Source organism: Dermacentor albipictus, chromosome 1, assembly GCF_038994185.2.
Source record: "Dermacentor albipictus isolate Rhodes 1998 colony chromosome 1, USDA_Dalb.pri_finalv2, whole genome shotgun sequence".
NCBI classification, from domain to species: domain Eukaryota; kingdom Metazoa; phylum Arthropoda; class Arachnida; order Ixodida; family Ixodidae; genus Dermacentor; species Dermacentor albipictus.
The window spans coordinates 326,404,102-326,428,561 of NC_091821.1; the positions used below are offsets into that span (position 1 = coordinate 326,404,102).

The window sequence follows — 24,460 nt, forward strand, 5'->3', positions numbered from 1 at the left end:
CAAGATAAACGCTTACTCCTCTACCATGTATTTAGATAGGAGAACAAGACATTGGCTTCGCATGGGAACCAACGCAATAAGGATATACCAGCGCATCACTTTCATACGTATTTCACAAGGAACCTTGCACTAAAGCGTCACGTAATGCACGAACCCAATCGCGTGAAGCTCGGCACTATATCTCTCTTGAGTCATACGCAGTTTACGTTTATTCTAAGCATCCAGTGGCCGTATATAAAATGCTATTCCTGCCTGAGAACGCCTTTTCGTTGGCCACCGCTGTTGAGCTGACCAATTACGATGCAAATTTTTGGGCCTCCGTTTACTGCATTATGCTCTTGTCCGAACAGCCACGTGTGTGTGACCACTGATTGGGTAATTAAATTAGAGAAAGTCATGACACTGAAGGTCGCTAGCTGTCATGCGTGATTACCGCGTCCTATGATACAGAGCAAAAAGATTTCTATAAAGGCCACTTTACTACACCACCTTCTGTAAATTATTATCAATTTTATCGAAGTCCACACGCAATGCAAACCAGTATCTGAATGACTAGACAGTAGAACCACTTGTGTACATAAAATATATTTAGTCTTAGAGAACAGGTTACATTCGGCTGACATTGCTTGGCTGTTAAAATATGTTATTTTCATGTTTTTCCTTTCCTTGTGTTATGGGAGGCGATGGAGGACATGGGAGGGGGAGTTGAGGGCTGGACAGCAGATGTTTGAGCTCACCATTAGAAACTACACTTTATTTATTTATTTTAAAGGCAGGAAAGGATGCGATACAGGAACTCAACTACCTATAGCAAAGTGCCTGAGATGAGCCCTAGAATGCTGTGTAGTGAAAAAAAAAAAACGTCTGTTAAACGTTTACAGAGGCTCGTCGAGATGTTCCTTGTTCACATTGTAGGCCATGTATGTAGACACACAGGAGGAGTAAACATCTATGCAAGAAATGTGGCGGCATGAGTTGAATATTTCGTCTTGAAGTTCACCGTGTGTTTGATCGTTTTCACCTGCCGTCATAGCTCGCTCTTCGTGGAAGGCTGGTCGGCAGGCTCATGCAGTGCATTAAGACGTCCTAACAGTATGAGTCTTCACAGTTGCCAAATCTTGTCGTCGGAGGGTAAACGTGCTTGCGCCAAACAATACGGCATGCTAAAGAACTTTGCTTCGATAAAGGCTTGCCATGAGGCGTTATGTTTTGTATGTATGCTATAAGGCCTGCGTTGTGCACGAATTCAAGGAGCAAGTTGCTGCAACTGTTAGTGTGTGTCCATGAATATAGCTTCACATTGAACAAAGAAAGAAAAAGAGGACAGCTACTTCTGTTTAGTCGAAACTTTGCCAACTATGCTTTCCCAAAGAACGAGAAGAGGTGGTACCAGTGGCACTAGAAGGAGTTCCGCGAGAATATCAATTTGTATTATACTTTGACCTAACTTTTCGTGTCACTTAAGCTCACGGGATTTTTTTAACTATTCGCCCTCAGGAATATAGCATTGCACGATCCCTACAATGTAACATATTTCATCATATAAACAATAAAATTTGATCTTCACTTTAGCTTGTTACATTTTTTTTCACGATATTCCAATTTAACTTCAAGGTGCTTCTGTGCAAGAATAGGACACTCAAAATTTGTTTCACGTCGTTCCTCATGTCCAATAGGTAAAATTTACTTGCATACAAAATAAAAGTGATGCCGGCAGTCAGTTCGAAATAATGCCCTTATAGCAGGACATTTTTAGACTGTAACGCTCGACCTCGAATACAAACCGGCTCTACAATTTTGGAAACTCGTGAAATAGTAGGTATTGAAGAGCTGACGACTGAAATCTGTGTGCTAGAATGTATGCAGCCGGATGAGCTTCTTGGAGTGCTCAGGATCGTCGGAAACTATCCGGGAACAGCGTTGTTTTCCAAGTGACAGATGTCCACAAGATCACATCTTTCGATGGACAACTGGAAACGACCCCCGAGTATCGCTTTCTCTCAGTTAAGCGTCCTGCTCCAACTGAGCTTGAGCTCAGAACCGCTGTGAAGTTCGAAATCGTGGTAAGCGCATGTCTAGAAATGAGTGACATGGGCGCGCGCTAGATATTTGGCGCTCTTTCTCGGGGGTCGTGCGCTAGGCCCCCAGGAATCTCTAGAGAAAATCTCTAGTAAAAATTGAATCTCCGGAGGAAACGCAATAATGGATCATAATTTTACCAATATTTTAAAATCCCACATTCGCGAACATCTTTAGACAGTGTCAGCACTGTGGTAATAACACGCCAGTTTTGTGAGCAGTTTGATTGCTTCCATAGATGATACACAGACATTGATTGGTTCCAAATAAACTATTGCTGTTTCCCAGAAAAAACAATTTCTGGAGGGGTTTATCGGCTAAAAGCTGTGATGGGTCCCTTGACTGGGCCAATGAACAGTTTAGCAGATGTTTCGGACAACAATAGCACGTGACCAAAAGCCACAATACATAATATGGTAAATATATTACACTTAAAATTTTCCAACAGTAAATCATATCAATGCACTAAATAAAGGAATAATAAACATATCTATGACAGCACATCACAGTCCCATTTCTCCAGGAAAAACTAGAATGTACACTAGAAAAATACAATAAAGGTCACAAACATGCAGCCGTGGCAGATGACAAGGAAATATCATAAAGGAAGCACATTTTCAAAACGTCCATTGTACTCATTATATTTTGTTATATACAAAATGTCATAAAGCAAGAAAGGTAAAGCCAAAAATACAAACATAAAAGTCTCACAATTAGTATACATTTTCCGCTATCACATCACAATCGAGTTAACTCACATTTAAAAAAAAAGCTAACCGTAATTCTCTTAACGTGAGTCTATTAAAATGGTTCCATTGATTAAGTAGTGGTGGCAAATTATACATCAATGATTGTAACTTGCAGTTATTGCACTATCTTTGAACAAGCTACATACATGTACTTCTTGGGGGCGAGATAACATCTCTGGAAATTAGGCATGCGATATCTCAAAAATTGTTTAAAGGTTTCTGAAGAGAAATCACAAGAACGCAGAATATGATAAAAGTACATGTGTTAAAGATTGATAAAATTGTATTCCTGAAACCAGTAGTGTGTTTTTAACGGTGTCCCGCGGAAGCAATCAAAGTATTCAGGAACCTAGACCGTGCTCAATGGTCAAAATTTCCGAAGATAACCTAAAATTGTTTTTATTTAAACATCATTCAAATTGTGATTGATTACTGCGTTTTACAGGCGCAGGCTGGAGTCTCGGAGGCCGCAAGTTAAGCAGTGCCGACGGGACGCCGCCCATCAATAGAGGGCGCTAGGGGACTAGCGCGGCTGACGTGCCGCATATTTGGACATGCGGCTAGAAAAGGTTGGACTCCGGCACCACCCGTTTTGCAGAGCTCTGACTTTCGCTGCCTCTCAACACGATTACAATAAGAGAAAAAAAAGTTTTTTTTTTTTGAAGGGGCACTGATAATTGTTGTGTCATGGTCAGAAAGAATAAATGAAGAAAAATTCAGGAGGTTTCGGCCAAAGTTGTAGAAGTTATTTGCAGCACGCCTGTGCTTTTATGAAAGCGCCGGGTCTATTCTCGTTTCAGTCGGAGACCCACAAATGCTCTTAGCGAGCCGGCGTTAGGGAGTAGGAAGAAAATAAGGGAGGGAAAGACAGGGAGATAAACCCATGTATACACCATCAAGCTGGAGAAAGCGGTAAATGGAATAAAAACTGACAGAAGCAGAGAAAAGGTAAAGAAAAATCAGAGAGAGAGCATTGCGCTCGCTAACGTATTGCCATGCGATAGGACTCTAGAAGTAGGCATGAATTTAAGTATACTGGAGTAATGCGTGTCCAGCTTTCTGTGTTGAACTAGATGTAGACCAGTGTCCTAGAATTCGTTCCTTTGTCAAGGGGTGATCGTACAGTTTTTTAGGCGTCGTCGAGAGCGTTTTTAGCGAGATAGCGTTAAAGGCCCAGTGTCGCGGAAAATCCGGCGTCCGTGTCGGCGTCGGCGCCTTCGAAGTTGTCCGTGAACGAAAATTTCCGTATGTATTTAGGCATACGTATACGCCCCGCCTTGCTATACTACATGCCATATAGACAGGATATATTGCCGCACCAATCTTTCACTGAAGTATCTCATACCTTGTCTTATATTCTAGACAAAGTTATTCCTCGGAATTTTGAGAATGACAGCCCAAAATCAGATGACGTGAAACAAAACCCCGACAGCTGCGCATGCTTTCATGTTAAATGTTCACTGACTTAAATATTAGGAGCGCGAAATGAAGAGATGCCTAGTGGTGTACTACCAGCAATTATTGATTAAACGAGGATCAATACCCTAGGCGGAAAGTTTGCAGTTTTCCAGGAGGGTGGGACGCTCGGGCCTCGACCAGCTTTCCGAACCCCCCCCCCCCCACACACACATATATATATATATATATATATATATATATATATATATATATATATATATATATATATATATATATATATATATATATATATATATATATATATATATATATATATATATATATCGTCTGCAATCAGTTGGACATGAAGAAACTTCGTATGACCTCGAAGAATTGTTCACTGAAATGACGGTCTTGTATGCACATACGACCTTATACTAGGAAGCAGTTCAACTTGATGGTCTGAGTCCTATCGCACCGCAAAGAATCTGGCGTCTCTCGGCGGTGTAACTTCCTTCGTGAAATAGTTTTATACTTCGCTATCCCTAATATTGCTGCGCCTTTCAAGAGAAATTGCATAATATATCTCTCTCGCTCTTTCTTTATTTCTACCCGCCGTGGTTGCTCAAAGGCTATGGTGTTAGGCTGCTGAGCACAAGGTCGCGGGATGGAATCCCGGCCACGGCGGCCGCATTTCGATAGGGGCGAAATGCGAAAACACCCGTGTACTTAGATTTAGGAGCACGTTAATGAATCCCACGTGGTCGCAATTTTCGGAGTCCTCCACTACGGCGTGCCTCATAATCAGGAAGTGGTTTTGGCACGTAAAATCCCATAATTTTTTTCTTTATTTCTATGAGTCCCAGTACAAGCGCTGCTGCGCATGACTGCTGTTTATTCTAATTTCCAGTGGATCCGGCTTGGGCTCATTCCGGTTACTGAGTGAATTACACAGGATGTCCCAACTATCATGCACCAAGACTTAAAGAAAGAGCAGTTGCTTTACTCGAAGAACACGTAGTGCCTATTATTTCCAGTGCAGTGGTGCAGCCGCTAGTAATCATTTCGAGACTGATATTTATTTAGGTAATTAAAATTAATTAGCTAACTCGAGAAGTACTGTCGTAATTATCAAACTGTCAATGAGGCATTTGTAGGGACCTTCAACTGACATTTAACTGCTGTGTTTTCAGCGACGTACTAACTGCGTACAATTTTTTGCGACCGGAAAATAAACTCTATGACAAAAGAAAAATACCACGTAACAGCACTCCCACCCGCATCATAAAGCTGCGTCCTCAGATACGTTATTTGGAAGCAACTGTTTCGCCTGTCCCAAGCCCGAAGAGACAGCTCATCACCTTAATAAGGGTACGGAAGGAGCACCAATAGCACGTTTCGTGGCTTCGCAGCTATTCCTTCCTCGCACTTCTATGTCGCACTTATTAACCATCTCTCGAGACCAACTGATCAGATTGATAACAAAAGTCCTTTGATAACGTGGCTGAAAGCGCCGCTCTTACCATGCACGAAACGCGAAAAACAATGGAATAAGCATAGAATGTTTCAAAATCCCCGCTCTGCTCGCACTGCATTGAAAGAGTGCGCACGCAGAGATATTTCGTGCTAGAAACTTAGTTCGGACCAAAACCAAAGTGATAGTTTTATTTTTCATGAGAGTATACGTGCTGCAAAAACAGCTTCGTGGCAAAAAATAAAACCGAAATAAACAGACCACGCAGCGATCCACCTGTAGAGAAAAGGCGAAACCGATGCGTTCAACAATAAATGTACCACTTCTAAATATGCAGAATTGGCAATTGGGACGTTCGCACTAAAAAGAAAAAGAAAAAAAATCATGCAGAATCTTCTCTGGGATTTATCTGAGTGATGCGTAAGCATTTCGTTGTACTGACGGGGTGTTGCGTAATATTATGCTGGTCTGTATCTTATAATTGCGAGAACGACCACGAAAGAACCGCGAAACGATTAAGCGTGGTTGAATCACCGAGATATTAAGTGAGACCTGCACGAGACGACGTAGAAGAGGCGAGCAGAAGCAAAGTTCACTGGACGAGGGATGAAAGGACCAGGGAAATGCAGCAAATGAAGGAAATATATGGAACATTTATTATGTGCACTGAACCATTATGAACGGTGATCAACCGTGCTCCATAGGCGGCTACGTCTGGGCCGGCGGCCCGTAACCTGAAAGCGCTCTGTGAAATCGGCAGAGTGCGGCATGTACTGAGAGCTCCGTGAGCGCTGTGTTCTCACCGTTTCGTTGGCGTTGAACCGAAAGGCAGCACGCAGGTAAATTGGCTCACTGCTGCGGGCGCTCTGTTGAAAGCAATCGCCTTACGGAACGGACGGAGGGAAAGTTTTTCCGTTGGGTACGGAGAGAAATGCTTACACATTTAAAGCCGTCTGATTTCAGTGTGCCCTTATTATCTATGAATTCGTAAGCACCGTTATGAACACGCCCTAAAGGACGTGTTCGAATAGGTCTCCTTCTGCAGCTACGCACTACTGAGTCAGCTTTATCACATCTTCTGTGGCTTTCTTGATGACCGACGCTGGAATTCTACGGCAGACATCCGTCATCCTTTCCTTGAGCTCATCTGATGTCCGTATCGATCATGTAAACACAATCTTTCACATAAGTCCAAAGGATGAAATCGAGTGGAGAAATGTCAGGTGACCTAGCCAGCCAATTTACGGGTCCGTGCCTTCAAATTTATTATGCATGAAAAGACGCATCCAGCCAGTTTCGTTCTCGCCTGCTGCTATGTGCTGGCGTCCAATCCTGCTGATACCAGAGAAGTGGGAGACGTGACAGCGGGACGTCGCTGAGAAGCTCATGTACCACTCCAAGGATTTCGTCTACCTAACATTCAGATCGAAAAAAACCGGACGGATTATATCACCAGCGTAAATTCCGAACGACACATTGAACGAACACTGGTACTGGTGCTGTGTGCGCTTTACCAAGTGTGGATTGGAGGAACTGCAATAGTGTGCATTATGCAAATTTACCTGGCTGTTTCTGCAAAACTTGGCTTCATCTATGCACATGATGTTTTGCAAAAAGTCAGGTGACTCATCGACTTTTCTGAAGACCCAATTTGAGAAATCTAGACGATTCTGCAGGTCCCGATCTTCGAAGCATTGGTGCAGGTTAATGTAGTACGGGTGAAAGGCCGAGTTATTCAGATCCTCCAAACTGATGACTCAAATTGTTACCTGGGCGGCCACGTCCCGCAAGCTGGTAAGAGAGTTTGCGGCCAGGAATGCTAGAACATCGGTGCTTAGGCTAGGACTAAAAGATGGAGTGCTCCACTGCTGTTTCTGGAAATTGCCAGTTTTTCTCAAGTTTGCATAATTTCTGATGACAGTCGATGGGTTTGGTCGACCACCACACTTCTATGACTGATATATATTTGCAGCTCCCAAGGCAAGGATCATGTTTTCCTTCTGCTCATTAGAGAAAGACATGGTGATTAGGTAGGCTTCGGCATCGTCGAGGAAAGGGGGAGACTCTGTCTCCTCCGGAAAAGTGCGGAGGGAGCTCGGGCCCCCTCCCCCCTCTTAGTTGGCACTTATGATCGATACTGAAAAGTACGAGGCTCTTGGAGCACCTACTAGGGTGGTACGATTTCTGGCTTGGAAAAAGATCGTGGCGCTTCTTTTGAAGAATACTGTGCTTCCATATAAGGTCCAACGTGGTGCTTCGATAGGAAGTGAGTGAAACGTTTACAACTGCCGTTTGGTGCGCTTTCACCCGACAGTATGAACGGATGAAACAGCGAAGTATGCGGAATCCCTTTAATCTTCCTGCAGGTATTTTTGCTTCATGAGGTGCAGTGTGCTAAGCTGCGGAACGCACAAGTTACCGCAGCCCCCGTTTCAGATCGCACATGTTCCAAGAATTTTTTTTGGACATTTCCGTGGCAAATAATGTTGGTGCTGTCGTTTTTATGTACACTAAAGGTGACAGAGAACACCGACGTAAATTACAAGAAGAACATCCTTACGTTCAGTTAAGTGAATTGATGAACGTACAAGGCTTGTCACCCGCGTCAGCTTCTTACTCCATGCGCGCTAATGCACTTTCCAGGTATCACTATAGATGTGCACATTTGGAGTGCTTGCGAGTGGCAAAAAATTGGTAAAACGTAAATAGGAGAAGCACTATAAAAAAAAACTTACGCAATTGAGAATGGATGCATCGCAGGAGACTTATACGATGCTGGAAGGGGCGCAACGTGGCCAAATGAAAGAACCACTTTTGCTTTATTGATTACGAAACGCTGATGCGGAAATCACACAGCATCTGACAGGTTCCTAACACATGCCAATGTACACGTTATCAGTCTTAACAGTGCTCAGAACCAAAAAAGTTTGTAGAACGGTAAAAAGTTAGTTCTCGATTCAGTCTGGATTCGACGTCTGCGTATATAGTATTGCTAGATTGCGATGGGTACGAAGTTGGGAAAGCGAAAACGCCACAGTTGAGATGTACTTTAGACCGGGCTAAAGGCTATACACTGTGTTTTTCTCAGCGTTACTCAGACTGGGATTTCCCTTTTATGAAGTTTGTCTGTGTTTTTAATAAGCGTAAGCATTCCTGTGCCTACTCAACGAGAAATTTGTCCGTGACGTAAGACAATGCATGACTGATGCCTCCATAAGCAATGGCTCATAGCCAATTTAGGCAGAGGCTGCAAGCGCTCAGAAAAGCGAGGTGAACATACAGACACTCTTTGTAATCACCCACATAAAACACCGACCAACGCATGTTTCAATAAACAACAAGCTCAAAACAGGCATCCGAAGCATGATTAAAGCAATACATACCCACCTCAGAAAATGTATTGGAGGTATTGCAATAACTTCTCTAAACTAACCTTAATTCACCTCATTCAACACCAATGGTCGTGGGTTCCACTATTGCCAAAGGTCGAGCGCTCGACTGCTTTAATAGACTTTATCCTAATTAAACCTGTCTTATCATATTCTCTTTCGAACATGATAGGCGAATGCTCCATAAGGTTGATAATGACTGATGAGGATTTATACTGGTCCGATCAAGTTCCATAACATTTATAATGACACTGGGCTGCATGGAGATAAGCACGAGGCACAATACACAATTAACAACTACCATAGGAGTTCCTGCGTGATCTTTGCTTTCTTTGCTCTCTCTGTCTTAGATTAGCGCGCTAAACTGCCTCGCGACTCCGCTAGGGTGCTTGTTTTGAGTTGTTGTAGCAGAACACAGCTTCTCAGGAGTATCAGAGACATAATTGGCTAGTTACAGTGGCTACATCTTAGGGATTCACAAGTGTGTTATATATGGTAGCTTGAGCACGACGAATGGAGCGAGCACCCTGTAAAAATACGCCAAATTAATACAAATATTATTCAGTCCAATAATAGTACGAGAAAATTTATATATATATATCTGTTCCCTTTTTGCGGCGCCTTTCTTGTCTTCGCCTTCTTTACATGCTGCTCTGTTATTTCGCTTTCACTTCCGCATATACAAGACACGCACACAGTAATAAACCGTTTTTACGCAATGGATGTTCCACTAGCGTGATGCACTTTTTAGAGCGCAGCTTTTAGGTGCCCGTTCCTGGGTTGGGTGTCGGCGTCCCTCGGTGTAACCGCGAAAACGCCACCGCTCGCGCTTTCGGCGTCATCTCCTTCCACAGCTGGCTCGGATGCCACTCATCATGCCAGCATTCCCGTAGTGACCCTAAGGTACATGTAAGCTGCCAGCGAAGCTTCCATAAAAGCCCACATGTCAAGAAAATGGCGGCTCGTTGCAACCGTCGCCATCTGCGTATCGGGGGGACAACTAACAGCCAGGAAAAAGTCAAAAATAAAGAAAGACGTCACAACCAGAAAATCGCAGTGGATTCCACTTCTTATGCTGTTTGGCGCAAATGTTTAAATTCTTTTAGCGTCCGGCATTTCGACTGCTACGCCAGCAGATATATTTCTTTTGAAGCTGAGGTGAGCTTGTGACTAGCCTCAGCTGAAGCCCCAGCGTGTCATTAAACTATAGGAGTATGAATGAATGTTTGGTGTTCGGTGGTGGAAGGGCCGGGTACGGTAAAAGAGCGCCATGCCAGTGTTAATGAGTGAGCAGTGGAGTGATGAGTTCTATGAAGTTGATATGACGTGGCTGTAGAGGGACTAAAAATGGCCGCTGTAATAAACTATAGGAGTGGGTTATGTGTTAATGTAAACATAATTGGGCTCTTCTTGACGGCAATTGCACCAGTAAGTTCCTTATGAAGCTGAGCGAATAGGATGGCAATAAAGGACAGTGCCACAAAAGTTTCGAAACCAACTTCGCTTTTGTTCATCTACAATAAGGAAATCAATGTAATTCACAAAAAACATATGTTTCAATGTATAAAAAGTACTATGACCAGTGAACAGTCGTAATGTACAGCAACATATACGACGCCTTTTCACAGAATCATTTGCAATTCCGTGGGACACCATGAATTCATATCCAACAATTATTAGACAACTGTGTCCCACAATATCATTTAGAAAACACTCGATTTACTAATTATGCTCAGAGCCATGTGTTACAGAGAGTGAAGACATCATAGCGGGACGATACTTCGCACAGCGTTCCGCATTTATCGCCACGACGAGACACAGCGTGTCGAATGCCACAGCTTGAACTTGCACGATAACAAAAAAGGCTGCACTCACATCTTTCGCCGATGAATGCCATGCGCTAGGTCACGCAAAATTTCAAGTGAAGAGCACGCCACACTTTGAACAAACACTCAAGAAAAAAAAAAGAACTTCGACGAAACCACCGTCTTCAAATGAGCAACGCCATTCCACATGACGTAGCAGCTGGCTTGCACAGCCTTGCCTAGTCTTACGCCAGGAATACTGGTTCGTAGGGGCCACCAGGAACGAAATAATAATTGTTAAATATAAAAAATGTACATTTGTTGTTGTATTAGAGCAAAAATATTTGAAAAGGAATATGTAATCATGTGACCGTATTCTGATTAAAAATTGTCGAACATTTTCTTTTTCACATAGGTTTTCTAGTTCCAGTTTATGTCGCCCCCCACCCCCCGTCACTTAGTCATTCTTCAATCGCGTGTCACTACCTGATATCTCTGGCAATGGGTTTCAGCACGCTTTTCGTTCCAAGCTTCGCGACCTATTTAGGTGGACCTTGCGGACCCTCCCACAATGCGATGATTGCAGTCGGTGCGATGATTTCGGTCTCAAATTCTTATATCGCGAAATGACAACCCGTGTCGAGCTTCGCTGAAATTTCGCATTAGAGACTGTCGTAATCGTGGGACGCCTTTAACGCCATAGCGTTAAGGGCTCCGTGTAACAGAAAATTGGGTATCGGCCTCGTAGCCGGCGTTGGCGTCCTGCGAGCCAAAATTTTCCTATATATTCAGGTATACGCATAAGCCACACCTTGCTATACGACATGCGGTATATGCCGGTTATATTTCCACATCATTCTGTCACTCATCTTCCTCGCACCCTATCTTCCATTATTGGCAAAGTTATTCCTCGGAATTTTGAGAATGACAGCCATAAACAATTTTTATGAAACACAATACCGACAACGCATGCCTTTTATATTAAATCTTCTCAGACGGAAATATTAGAAGTGCAAAATAATAGAAGAACCTGAAAATTGAATAATTTTCTGACATGGCAGTTCAATATCTCCGGTATTGGCCCAAGCAAGAGGCCGTGTTTCTAATAGGAAGTGCACTTTCGGGCATAGCGTTAGTCACCAGCATTTCCCGGTAAATATTACTGTTACATAAGCTGTAATTACTGGGAAACGTGAGAACAGGTCAGGGATATTTGAATGCTATCGCGTTCCACTCTTAAATGCATCCTCCAAATATTTTTGTGGCATGTATAGCCAACCACAATATTTTATGGAGGGCGGGATCTGCGAAAGAAGCTCAATATATTCACAGTCGCTAAACACAGCCTGCTTGTCGCATTTCCAACCATGACGAGTACTTGTGAACAACATTGTAACACGCGATTTTACTGGCTGCTGTTACAAGCTGTTCAGAAAATAAACTTTTATTTTGAGATCCCGTGGTGTCGCTGCAGCCACACGTCTTCGATGAAGTGGCAGTGGCGACAGGGAGTACAGTCAGACTGACCTTCACAGAGCCATGCGCGTTGTGCTGCCGCTGTTGCCAATGATCAAGCGGAAAAGGAGCGTAATAGTGCAAAGGTGGTGCCGAGACTACAGAGGCATACGATGAGTACCGAATCGCCGAAGCAAAAGGCGAAGCGATGGATCCACGAGATACGCGTGGCCGTGGAGCACGAGCAAGAAGAGAAGCGACGCGCGGCTGATGAACAGCGAAACGCTAAAGACTCACTCACACTAGGCCAACACGACCCCGATTTCGGTTTGTCGACTGTCGGGGGCAGCGTTTTCCTTCGTGTCGGAGCCTCTGTCACACTGTCACACTCACTGTTCAGGGAAAAACCTCTGAACAGGCCGCCAAAGACCAAGCGGCGCCGATTGGAGGACCGCCACATGCAGCACGCAGACGTGTACTTTCAAGAGCACTTTGTCTAATACGAATTTGTTGTGGCGTGTAGCGCCTGCGACCGTTGCTGGTTTGGTTGTGCGTCGTCATGGTGCCGCGGCACACGTATGTGGCTGTCCTCGAGTGAGCGTTTCCCCGCAAAGACGCTAGTACGCTCGAGCTTTGCGCCACGTACAGGGCACAAATGCTTCGAACTGATTAAAATGATCCATATTCCATATTTTACAACGAAGCAGTTTATGGCTAGGTTTTCCTTCACTTTTCGTGTGTGTGTTCAATAACCGTGCACCGATCCTGACGATTGTGCAGAAAGGTCCCGAGCGCATTGGCACATACCCCTGTGAACTCTAGGTAGTGGGCTCCGGGACCTGTCACGCAGGCTTGAAATAACCTTGTCACATCTGGGACCTAAAAATGTCCAAGAACAAGAGTCAGAACAGATATTACGATTTAACCTTCGCCCAAAAGGCTGAACCTCCTCGGCCACATCTACATTCGCACCGTCCCATCTTTGTCGGCGTTCCAAGCACTTGTGTATCTAGTTTCCTTTACTTCCGTTCTCCCATATGCATGTGGCAGTCCCGTAGAAACATCACGCGTGTCTAGCTTCCTCCGGCTTCTTGGGGCAGCTGTCCCATCGTCTAGGACAATGATAACAAATGTGTGTGCTTACCTTTCGTCCCGGTGACCACCGATCAAGACAATAAATGTGTTCGTACCTTTGTTCAACGTTCTGTGTCACCTCTGTGTCGTGTGCTAAACAGCTTCACTGGTGATCCACCTTCACAAAGTGGAATAGTACATAATTTCTTTAGCCTTTTCGTTTTTAAGAAAGCTTTTGAGAACTCCCTATTTTCATGTCTCTTGTCGCGTAGCTGTTGCGAATTGCGGACCTCTGCTAATTTTATATGTCCCATCAAGTTTATTGAACTTCTCTTTCCGACTGGACAACCAGGCAGCGGTGACAATACCTGGGAAAGTAGGGAAAGAAAGCTTCGCTTTAAAAGTTCAAATTGAGCGGCATGCCTGTGCAGCAACCTTCTTCGCCCCAAACTCTGCCTCTCCTTGCATCACACTTTGTTTTTGGTTTTTTATTCTGAATGCCGCGCTCACGAATGGGAAAACCACAGAAGATGCAAACAAAGAGTGAACCGGATTGGTCGGTATAGCGTGCCACTTGATAAGTAGCCCCTGTGTACGGCATAAAAGCAAAAACTGAATGATCTTAACTCAAATGCCGTCCTCTACAAGGGCCACTCGGATGAGCTCAGCCATGCTGTCCTCTGATGACCCTCACTCTAAGACTGAGGTACGCAACATCTTTTGTAATATATCTGAAATGTTTGTTCTCCTTTGAGCTTTCGTAGAAAGTGACAGAGTGAAAAAGACAGCCCGACACAGATCCACTACGAACGAGATAAAGAATAATATAGAAAAAAATTGAAAACTAACGTGAAAGAGAGACCTCTTATTGATGTATCCAGAATGTGTAGGGGTGTTCTAGTGGTTCCTCTACGTCGGATGATTGTTCAGTTTGAAATTTGATGACCATCTTGCGTACGCCTGCTTGCGCCCCTGTGACCAGCAAGCTACTATAAGGCACAACCGAAAATGGGACGGTCTTATGTCTCGATGGATCAGACTACAATTGAGAGGTCATGTTACTGACTGGTACGCAGAGCCTGGACGCGTGGCCGCTCTTGAAGGGGGATTGTGTGTCGTTTCTTTTTTAGCTACGATGGTCACTCTCATCTCCTGCACCCATACCATATAATAAAATTTGTATCTTCATCTTACAATTTTAGCTCTCAGTAAGAATTTTTTCTTATTCTGCAGCCGTCCGCTGAAAATAGCGCACATTGAAAACTTCTTATATAAATGTGCTGTATAAGAGATGAGAATTTCGCCAGCAGGCGCTAAAATGGAGTCAGATCATATCTTATCACATTGCTCCAGCTTTACGTTAGTGATGCATTAATGACCAAGGGCATTCACATAACTTGAGCGGCCTAATTCACTTTCTTCTTCCACAAAAAAGGGTTAGAGAAGAATGAATGTTGCTTCCTTGTGTCTATGTTCTGTGCATCCCATGAATCCTATGTTTCCTTGTAGGAAAAATTCGGTTGAAGTCTAGTGTTCTCTCCTCGGTGCTTCTCGCTGCCATCCGATGTCTTTTTCGTGTTAGTTAATAATTTCTTAAGGCCTCTTTGATGTCAACTTGTGTGCGTTTCACAGGGTGTATGTATGCCCATTGGGTGAGTGGTCATGTGACACTAAGTATGTGCCGCTCTTGAACGAACCTTTTAAGGCATAAAACTTTGGGGGCTCATTAGTGTCCGGGCGCAGTCCGTGGTGGACGCAGGAAAGCGGTGATCACCGGCGAGGGCAGCAATGAGAGAAGGCGCCATGCCAGTAGCGCTGTGCGAGTGGGCGCGTGGCAGAGCGCGGACATGCGCGGCGGAGGGGGGGAGAGGGGGGAGCGTACATCGGCTACAAACCTTGCAGCCATATGGCTGTGATTGCATCCCATGCTCGCGGCCACGGCGGTGTCTCTTCGAAGAACAGTTCAGGCAACAGCAATAGAGGCAGTCACAGATAGGCTTTCGCCTATCGCAATTTAGCTCAGCAAAGTGCCCATACATATTTTTGAGAACTCGGGTCACTGTATATGTTCTAGTGGGTATGCGCGGACTTCGCGATCATGTCCGGTCAACTGAAAAGTTGTAAATAAGAAATGACTGCTTTGACTCATTTGGTACGTCAGATCAATGACAACAGCGAAACAAGGGCACACCACGACATCAGATACGTATACCAAATATTGTGTTCGTTGAAAGCGATAAGTGTGACAATCCAGCACCGCGCTCTGCTTTACAGGGATGAAATTATGATGAGACAAGTCAAATACCTAATTATTTTTTTTTCTAATTTGAGATAAAAGGTTGCTATATAGCTGCCTAGAGAGAAAGCATTCTTATTGAAAGATTGGAAATAATTAACCAGAATGCATTTTCCCCATGCGTTTGCTCTGGAGCCGGTGCCTCTGCGCAACAACTTTGGCTCACTTGCAGTAAAATCATTCTTGAGAGTACTCATCTGCATCAGTTTCTGTCACTCAAAGATCCAATAATTGCTGGTATGAGTTATGTTCCAGCCGACACAAATATTTGACAATATTGAATAGCGGATCGTCGAGTCAAACATACTAGAATAGCGACGATTTTTTAGTCGTATTCTGAATTTCAAATATTCATACATAACTGTGCGCTGTAAAAGCTACTGCAGGCGCAGGAAGGCTGCACCAGTAAGGGAACTGGAGAATACTAAGGCAACAGGCACGCCTGAGGCTTTGTATACAGGTCCTCTGATGGCTGGCTTGAAGTAGCAAATAAGCAATAGCGATGGCTGAGCAAGAATATTCCACTGAGAATATGATAGTAAAATGTAGAGCAGTTGTAACGAATAAAATAATGCGGGTCTATTCTGATATGTGGCAATGGCTGTATATATTTCCAATAGAAACACACTTGGTAAATTCACCAATTGCGAATGCTACGGAGCCCTAGCTAATTTTTTTATAATGAGAAATAAAAAGGCGCAGTTTCGCGCGAAAGGCGGAGCATCGATTGCGATAGCAAATTAATAAGCAGCTATACGAAGTAAGGATAGTAGTTCTATGGGCCATACAACAATGTAAACATTCGCTTACTAACTAAATTAACAAGCATAGTGTCACGCGTGCAGACACATACATTAACACATCTCACTCAATGACTCCGGAAACTCCCTGTCGAAACGCTGGAGTGAGAAAGCGCGGCAGCAGCAGCGAGCGAGTTTAACTTTCTCCTGCCTCTCGCTTCCAAACACAGCGTACACGAAGCTATCAGCACTCAGCACACTCTGTACCCATCGCAGATCAGTTCAAGAAAGGGCCACGCGACCGCGCCATACGCAGCCGCTGCTGGTGTATGGTTGATCCCGTTAAATAATGGTGCAATGCGAATATCCGGATAAGGCGCTAACGGGCGATAACGGCTTATAATGATCGGAACGGCATTAGCGCATCTGGCGCCATCACCTACAGTAGTTTGCTTGCGTCATCAATTCACCTTGGGCCACGCATCCGCAGCACTTGGCTGTCACAAGCAGCGCCGTTGTTTATATTGGTCGAATGAAGTTTCATAGCATTGATAATGAGAACGGGTTGCGTGGATATGAGCGAGTGGCACAATGCTTGCACATACTTATAAATTTCCCAGAGAAGCTGCTGCGTAAATTTTTTTTCTCTTAACATAAAAATCTATGTCGTCATGTTGAAATTAAATTAAATAATGGGGTTTTACATGCCGAAACTACGATCACATTATGAAGCATGCCGTAGTGGGGGACTGCGGATTAATTTTGACCACCTGGGTTTCATTAGCCTGCACCTAAATCTAAGTACGCGGGTGTTCTTGCATTTCGCCCCCATCGAAATGCGGCCGCCATGGCCCGGATTTGACGCCGCGACCTTGTGTTTAGCAGCGCAACACGAAGCCACTAAGCAAACACGGCGGGTATGCCGTCACGTGAACGCATGTGTAGCTTCAGAGGTCTAGTAGCGCGGCGATATCATTTCTAAGGGCCAGACAATGAAATCTTCCTTACCTCAGTAAGGAAGCCTTCATTGCAGTGAGGCTACCTTATGTCACTCTGAAAGGTTCCTTACTGAGGCGCCCTCGGTGAAGGCTTCCTTGGTGCTTCCTTGGTACTTCCTCAGCATAAGAAGCCAAACAATGAAATCTTCCTTACCTCACTAAGGAAGCCTTCATTGGGGTGAGGCTACCTTATGTCACTCTGAAAGCTTCCTTACTGAGGGGCCCTCGGTGAAGGCTTCCTTGGTGCTTCCTCAGCATAAGGTAGCTCCAAAGCTACCTTCATGCGTCCTTACGCCGCTCCTGGCCCTGAACGAGCGCTTCACCTCACTGCTTAACCACGTGGCATTCGCTTGCGCATGCGCACTGTCGCCCACCTGCGGAGAAGCGTGAGCACGGTACGTCTTGCCAGGCATGTTCGTTTCAGTCACGCGTGCGGCATGCAAGCATTGCTAGGCGTTGCTAGGCGTTGCAAGACGCCGGCGTGCCAGCGTTGCTGGAGCACATCAAGTTTTGCACTGTAATGCGCAACTTTTTTTTAACTTTAGTAAACGAAACTAGAAGAAAGCGTCCACGCTTCTCTATATTAGCTATTCAATTTAAAGATTGTGCGACGATACAACATTTTTAATAGAATAATGGTGTTCGCGGAAAGATTTGAAGAGATAATCTCGAACCCAGGCACGCGGCAACCGCTCCTTAGGTGAGGACGGGTGAAGGGAGCTTTCAGAGTACGCTTGCTTCCTCCATCGGTCCTTCGCTGTAAGGAGGCCTCACGTAAGGTTAGGAAGCGCTCGAAGGAAAGGAACTAGGGGTTTGCGAATATTCGGAATTTCGAATACGAATCGAATATTTTCCATATTCGAAGCGATTCGATTCGAGAAATGCATGTTCGGAAATTCACGAATATCCGAGGACGGCCGAATAACGGTGGAAACGGTGAATATTCGGATAGACTGCGAATAATTGAGCAATTAACCAATTGTATGCTTGCTCCACATTCTCCTAAGAACATGTTTATTAACTGAGAACTTCGCATGATCCGCTCATTATCTGTATGCTCTGTTTCAGTCTATCTGCTTCAGGCATTTGAGACATGATCAGTTTCGGTTTCTTTTTCACCAAGCTTTATAATTCCGATTATTTTTGGAATGCCCCATTGCCTTGAAGGTTGCAAAGGCAACTCAGGGTTTGCTAACATTGATTCAAAATGTTCAAGGCTCTTTGTGCGGAGTGGAAATTTGATGAAGTGGCCAGCCTAGGCATGTTTCTTGATCCGCGCTTTATGGCCACAGTTCGTCAGGCATCTGGTCAGATGATCTGGCTGAAAAACCTTGTGACAAGGGAGCTCCAGGAAGCCGTCGTGGAACACCGTGGGGACACTGCCGTGCCAGCGTCGACTTCGTGTCCACTGGTGGCCTCGAGTGTATGGAATGCTTTTGACGATCTAGTGATGAACAAAGAGAAGACACATTTGGCATCTGCCCCTGAGAGGGAAGTTACAGACTACGCGCAAAAGCCTCTTCTGGAAAGGGGCATGAATCCTTGTGAGAGGTGGCAGTCCATTGGCCGCTTCAGGTACCCGCTTTTAAGTGCACTCGCCCGGAAGTACTTGGCGATCCCTGCCACTTCAGTTCCTAGTGAAAGAGTCTTTTCTACCGGTAGAAATGTGACAGTGCATAGAGAGCGTTTACTTTCTGGCCATATTGAGCAGTTAATTTTCCTTCAGGACAATCTGTAACAAGCGTTTTACCTGACTGAGGGCATTACCTGAGTCCATTATCTATAATTGAGTACCTCTTTAATTTGAAGCAACCTTGTAAAATGCAATGTTATTTTTAAAAGGGTAATAAAGCTATTGTTACCTCTCTTGCAATTTTTTAATACTACACATGTATTCGATATTCGATTCGATATTCGAAGAGAGTTCTTCGCCTTATTCGTATTCGATTCGTAATCGAAAATTTCAATATTCGCACACCCCTAAAAGGAACGTTTTATTGTTTGGGCCAAGCTACCTTCATGCGTCCTTACGCCGCTCCTGGCCCTGAACGAGCGCTTCGCCTCACTGCTTAACCACGTGACGTTTGCATGCGCGTGCGTGCTGTCGCCCACCTTCGGAGAAGCGCAAGCACGGTACGTTTTGCCAGGCACGTTCGTTTCAGTCACGCGTGCGGCATGGAAGTGTTGCTAGGCGTTGCACGACGCCGGCGTGCCAGCGTTGCTGGAGCACATCAAGTTTCGCACTGTAATGCGCAACTTTTTTAAAGTTTAGTAAACAAAACTAGAAGAAAGCGTCCACGCTTCTCTATATTAGCTCATCAACTTAGAGATTGTGCGACGATACAACCTTTTTTATTGAATAATGGTGTTCTGGTGTTCGCCTAAAGCTTTTAAGAGATAATCTCGAACCCAGGCATGGCGGCAACCGCTCCTTACGTGAGGATGGGTGAAGGGAGCTTTCAGAGTATGCTTGCTTCCTCCATCGGTCCTTCGCTGTAAGGAGGCCTCACGTAAGGTTAGGAAGCGCTCGAAGGAAAGGAACGTTTCATTGTTTGGGCCTAAGTAACATAAGGCGCACGAACTTCTTGTTTCTGTTGCTTACCAAAGTTAGCATGTAGTGCAACAAAAGAAAGCAACATTTTTAAGGACTTCGGTTTCACTGACTATTTGCTGACAGACTAGGCTGCTTCTAGTATGTCGTACTGGAATCTATGCAATCAGGCACAGAATACCAGCAGAACTTAATTCTTCGAATCATGCCTTGCGAGTCGATCGTCCAGTGCATTGCACTCCCTCTTAAAGCCGCTGTGCAATGGTATTTATTATCTTCAGGCGCGGCAGAAGTCCTTAAAAACTACTTTCCTTGAAGGAATACAAAAACGTGAAAAATGTCCTCGTCAAGCTCGCCGGCGTATCAATTTTCGCCAAACGCCGCTATACATGTGAGATTTTCAGTACTCTTTGAAGCGCAATCTTTTCAATATTTTAACTCAAAACTGTCTGTTGTTTTCTCTTTGAATAGTTTTGAAGTAATTTTTTTCAGTTTATTTCGACCCTTTACATGTACGACGCGCAGAAGGCTTGGCATATCAAAACAAGGTGTGGAAATATAGAAAGATGAAAACTTCACTGCTGTATCACTACTAGAGTGGAAAGTCATCAAGTACAGAGGCTCGTGTCTTGAATAAAAGGCAACCACGAGACATTGCTCATAACTATTTGTGAATACATTGTATGTGACTTTACACTCAAGAGATATCCGCCTGTTTCTACTGTGGTGCGCGCTTCTTTACAGTCACCAAAAATCGATGCTCTTCTTTTGTATACCATAACGCACGCATCGGCACTCTTCTAACAGAAAGGGGCTGTGTAATGATTACAACAGATAGAATACGTTTAGACCGTTGAGTGTTTCCCGGCGCCGGTGTGAGTTTGGTGCATGGTGAATACGTTCATAGGGTCCCTGTCTGACATCAATTGAGAACGTAAAAAGTTGTTGTTCTTCCCCTTTGCAGAGACTTGACAAGCGGCGGGCGCTGAGCACAAGGACCCGGGAAAGGACGATGCTCACGCGCTGGGCTCCGTTTGTACAGTGCGTTATGTGAAGTTTAGTCAGCAAGAAGAACAAGAAGAACAAGAAGACATAACACAGCACAGAAGGATGCTAAAGAGTGCCAGTAAATCGCATGCAGGCATTAACACTAGTCGCATTGCGGAGGTCGCGTGAAAAATATCCAACCAGTAGATTTTAGAAGGCACTTGAGGTTGTCTAGATGTCCATTCAAATGAAGAAGTCTGTGGAACCTTCCCATTGTTTTATGACTAAAATGTTGCTGTAACTGTCAGTTGCTCCAAAGTGTATATACAGGGCTTCATAAATTAAATAGCCGCATGTAAAAGATCGTACCGTCGTCTTCATGCAGTGACCAGGGCCGGTATTTCGTAGCGATGCCTTTTTCGATTCTATGCTTTTTAAGGCTTTTCGCGCTTGGCCAGTGGTCAGAGCGACGGTCTGCCCACATTATCAACGGGATCAGGCAGCCGTGTGTGGTGGGTGATAAGGATAGCATAGAATAAGGCATAAGGCATCGCTACAAAATAGCGGCCCAGTGAACCTTAACGACGCCCATGAGAATAGACAGTTTCGCTGTTGTATATAGGATGCCGCACTTGAAGTTACTGTGGAATGTTACAGCATTCCAGGTACAAGCAAACTCACTGACAGACAGAATAGAATAAATATTTTTAGTTCTAGTGAAAGACCATAGAAAAAAGATAACTGCATCGGTATGCTAGCTTGAAACTTGCTTTCATGATATGTACCGGCTACGCGCAAATAATTCGAACTAAATTCAAATTTCCTCTACTCTTTCCACAGTGCAAAAAGACGCCCTCGACAACATTTTTCTTTTATAATGTCTATGCCAGAAGTTCGCTTATCCTTCAGTTTCACAGACAGACGTAAATTAAGGGCACCTTTTGATTTCTTTCAAGTTGATAAGCAAGGCTGACATACAGCTTACTTGCATCGGTATCAAGAGATAGAGAAAAAGAAAAAGAAAGGCGGGGAGGATCAAGAAAGAGAAAAAAGATATGCTATTGCCAATCGGAGGATTTTCCCTAAGCTTGCTAAAAACCTAAGAACCTTTCTTCTGGTTCCTTGTTTACTCGCGGCCGAATTGATGCCACGCATAACCCCTTTCTTACATTTCATTACAGCCAGTTGGGAAGCACAGATGGCGGTCCTTTGCTACAAGGTTTCTCAGCTTCCTCCTGAAGTGTTTTTTCAGCATCGTATCGAAGGAAGCTCAATTTTTGCCAAAGTACCTTTCAGTGAGCGACACAGACTACTCCGGTAGCTGTCGTTTCCACTCTGTCAACATTGAAAGCATTCTGTTGTATGGCATTTTCTTTCTCATCTTCACCTATACAGTTTTCTGCATTAGGGCACACTTGTACATTAGTTTTTGCTCTTTATGTGCAAAGGTTCGAAGCGGCTGTTGTACTTTGAATCCGGAAACTGAAAACTGGGTCCAGCACTTCAAGTTAACTATGTGTCCCTCACCAAAGCCATTCTTAGCTCAGCCCACGCGGAAATATCTATTTCCCATTGCTATACTTTTCATTAAACAGCAGTGCAAAGCAACGCACCCTGTAAAGCTTCTTGTTTACGTCTTAAAGGGAGAACGTTCTTGCGGTAAGATACTTCAGCAATGCTCAGAAAACCTTTTTTTTTATTCGCGTCTTTCCCAATGCTTAAATCAAGACCGACCACCTGTTGAATGTGTTCTCAGTGTCTGTTAAGGCATAGCTTATTTTTTTTACTTGTTTTGTTCAGATTTCGAGAGCGTTCTTTCTTATTCGTTAAAAGTTTGGGTCTTGAGAAAATCACACACTATGCAGCTGGCTATCCTTAACTGTAAAAATAACCTAGCGACTAAGAAATGTCAACAAAAAAAAACAAAAAATTGGTCGCACTGAAAAATATCAAACTTGCAAATTCCATGCGTACAGCTCGAGCAGTGTATCCTTAGATCAGATTATCTCCATCCACTTAAATGCGTCTTGCTGTGATCAAAGAAATGAAGCTCTGAACTTGCGTTCCACTTTAAGTTTTAAATAAATAATTTTGGTGTAGTCTCTATAATCATAGTCAGTGTATTTCAGTAAGGTATCAAAATTTTGAGCCACTCTTGCTGTTTATTTTTTCCTATGCTCTAATAACACAAAGAGAAAAGCAAATCCCAGGAAACGAAAAATACACCGACTTTGGCGAAAGTCGTTGATTAGCCACCCACTTGCTTACTTACATATGGAAATTTTTCATCTCAAACAAACCCTTCTTCTTCCCCCCCCCCCTTTCCCCCTTAGGCTTGTAGACCGATATCTCACCTTCAGTGGGCCTTTGGTTCGCGATATATCTGCGCGTCTGTTCTTCGGGCTTTTTCTGTTCTGCATTATCGACAAGTTGAGAAAATTCTCCTGGGCCACCCTGTGTGCTCAAATAGCGTTCTTCGTGTAGGACACACGGCAACTTTGCTTGTATGATCAATCACCTGTTATCGTACCTTTCTTTTTTAATTTTATACCACTTTCAAAAATGATACAAAACAGTTGAAACAAGGACTACCGATATGATAGGCAAGCAGGAATACTTTTTGTTTGCGAAATTTTTTTTGGTCTGTCACAAGTCATTCATGTCGCACTTATGCTCACTGACGACAACGGTGCGAACCAAGAACAACGAAACGACACGAGAATGGTGTGAACATCGTTTACGCAGAGTCTAAATGATGTTCACATGGGATCCAAATTTCACTTATAGCTTGTGTTTCTCTAAGTGTAAAGAGGACATCTAGGTGCTGTCCATATTCCCACACTTCCGGCGGCAAAGATAATACTGCAGGTGGAAGTTGTAATACAACGCGTTGTTCAAGTGGGCTAGTATTCACGCTTCAACCGCTGTTTGCACTGGAAACGTGAGCGTGAACGAAGCAAGCACAAAATACTCATAAAGTGCAATATCCTATTTCGCTTTGCTAGAATATGTGTGGGCACACGTACTGATTGAACTTTACATTTAACTGTAAGTCGTTCTTTGTGTCCCATTGTTTCTGAGTGCATCGTCTCATTTCTATTCAGAACATAATTATGAAGCCGGACTTAAGTACCCAGGGCTTGCAATATGTTTTCCCCGCTTTTGCTATAATATTAACCGGGCTGTCTTGAGGACGATTCGGTTATGTCGGCTTGCATGGCTACGAGTTAAACTTCGCAAGCTTAAATGCAGTGCACCCTTAAACTGGCCTTACCAAGGCAGTCACAGCACGTGTGCACTCGAGGTGTGACTGAAACGGAGGTTTCATAAAAAATGATTCCCTTGAACCATAACACAACTTCGCGCATGCGTATTAAAAAGAATACGGTAGGATGCATCAGAGACAATGCTGCTTTGCTGCACGTGAAGCGTCTTGTGCGTGCTGCAGAGGGTGTATGGGCACTC

The 24,460-nt window shown here is 44.1% G+C and overlaps 1 protein-coding gene across 4 annotated transcripts in view; it reads right to left on the reverse strand.

The window, feature by feature from the left end:
• Positions 1 to 24,460, reverse strand: part of LOC135908910 (uncharacterized) — a 662,802-nt gene that overhangs the window by 426,725 nt on the left and 211,617 nt on the right. The window contains exon 1 of one of the 4 annotated variants that reach the window (XR_010566494.1): positions 10,965 to 11,113. The exons of the other annotated variants lie outside the window; for them this stretch is intronic. The gene's annotated coding sequence lies outside the window, so the exon portion shown is untranslated. Of the gene's footprint in view, positions 1 to 10,964; positions 11,114 to 24,460 lie in introns of those variants that run through there. 4 annotated transcript variants of the gene reach the window in all.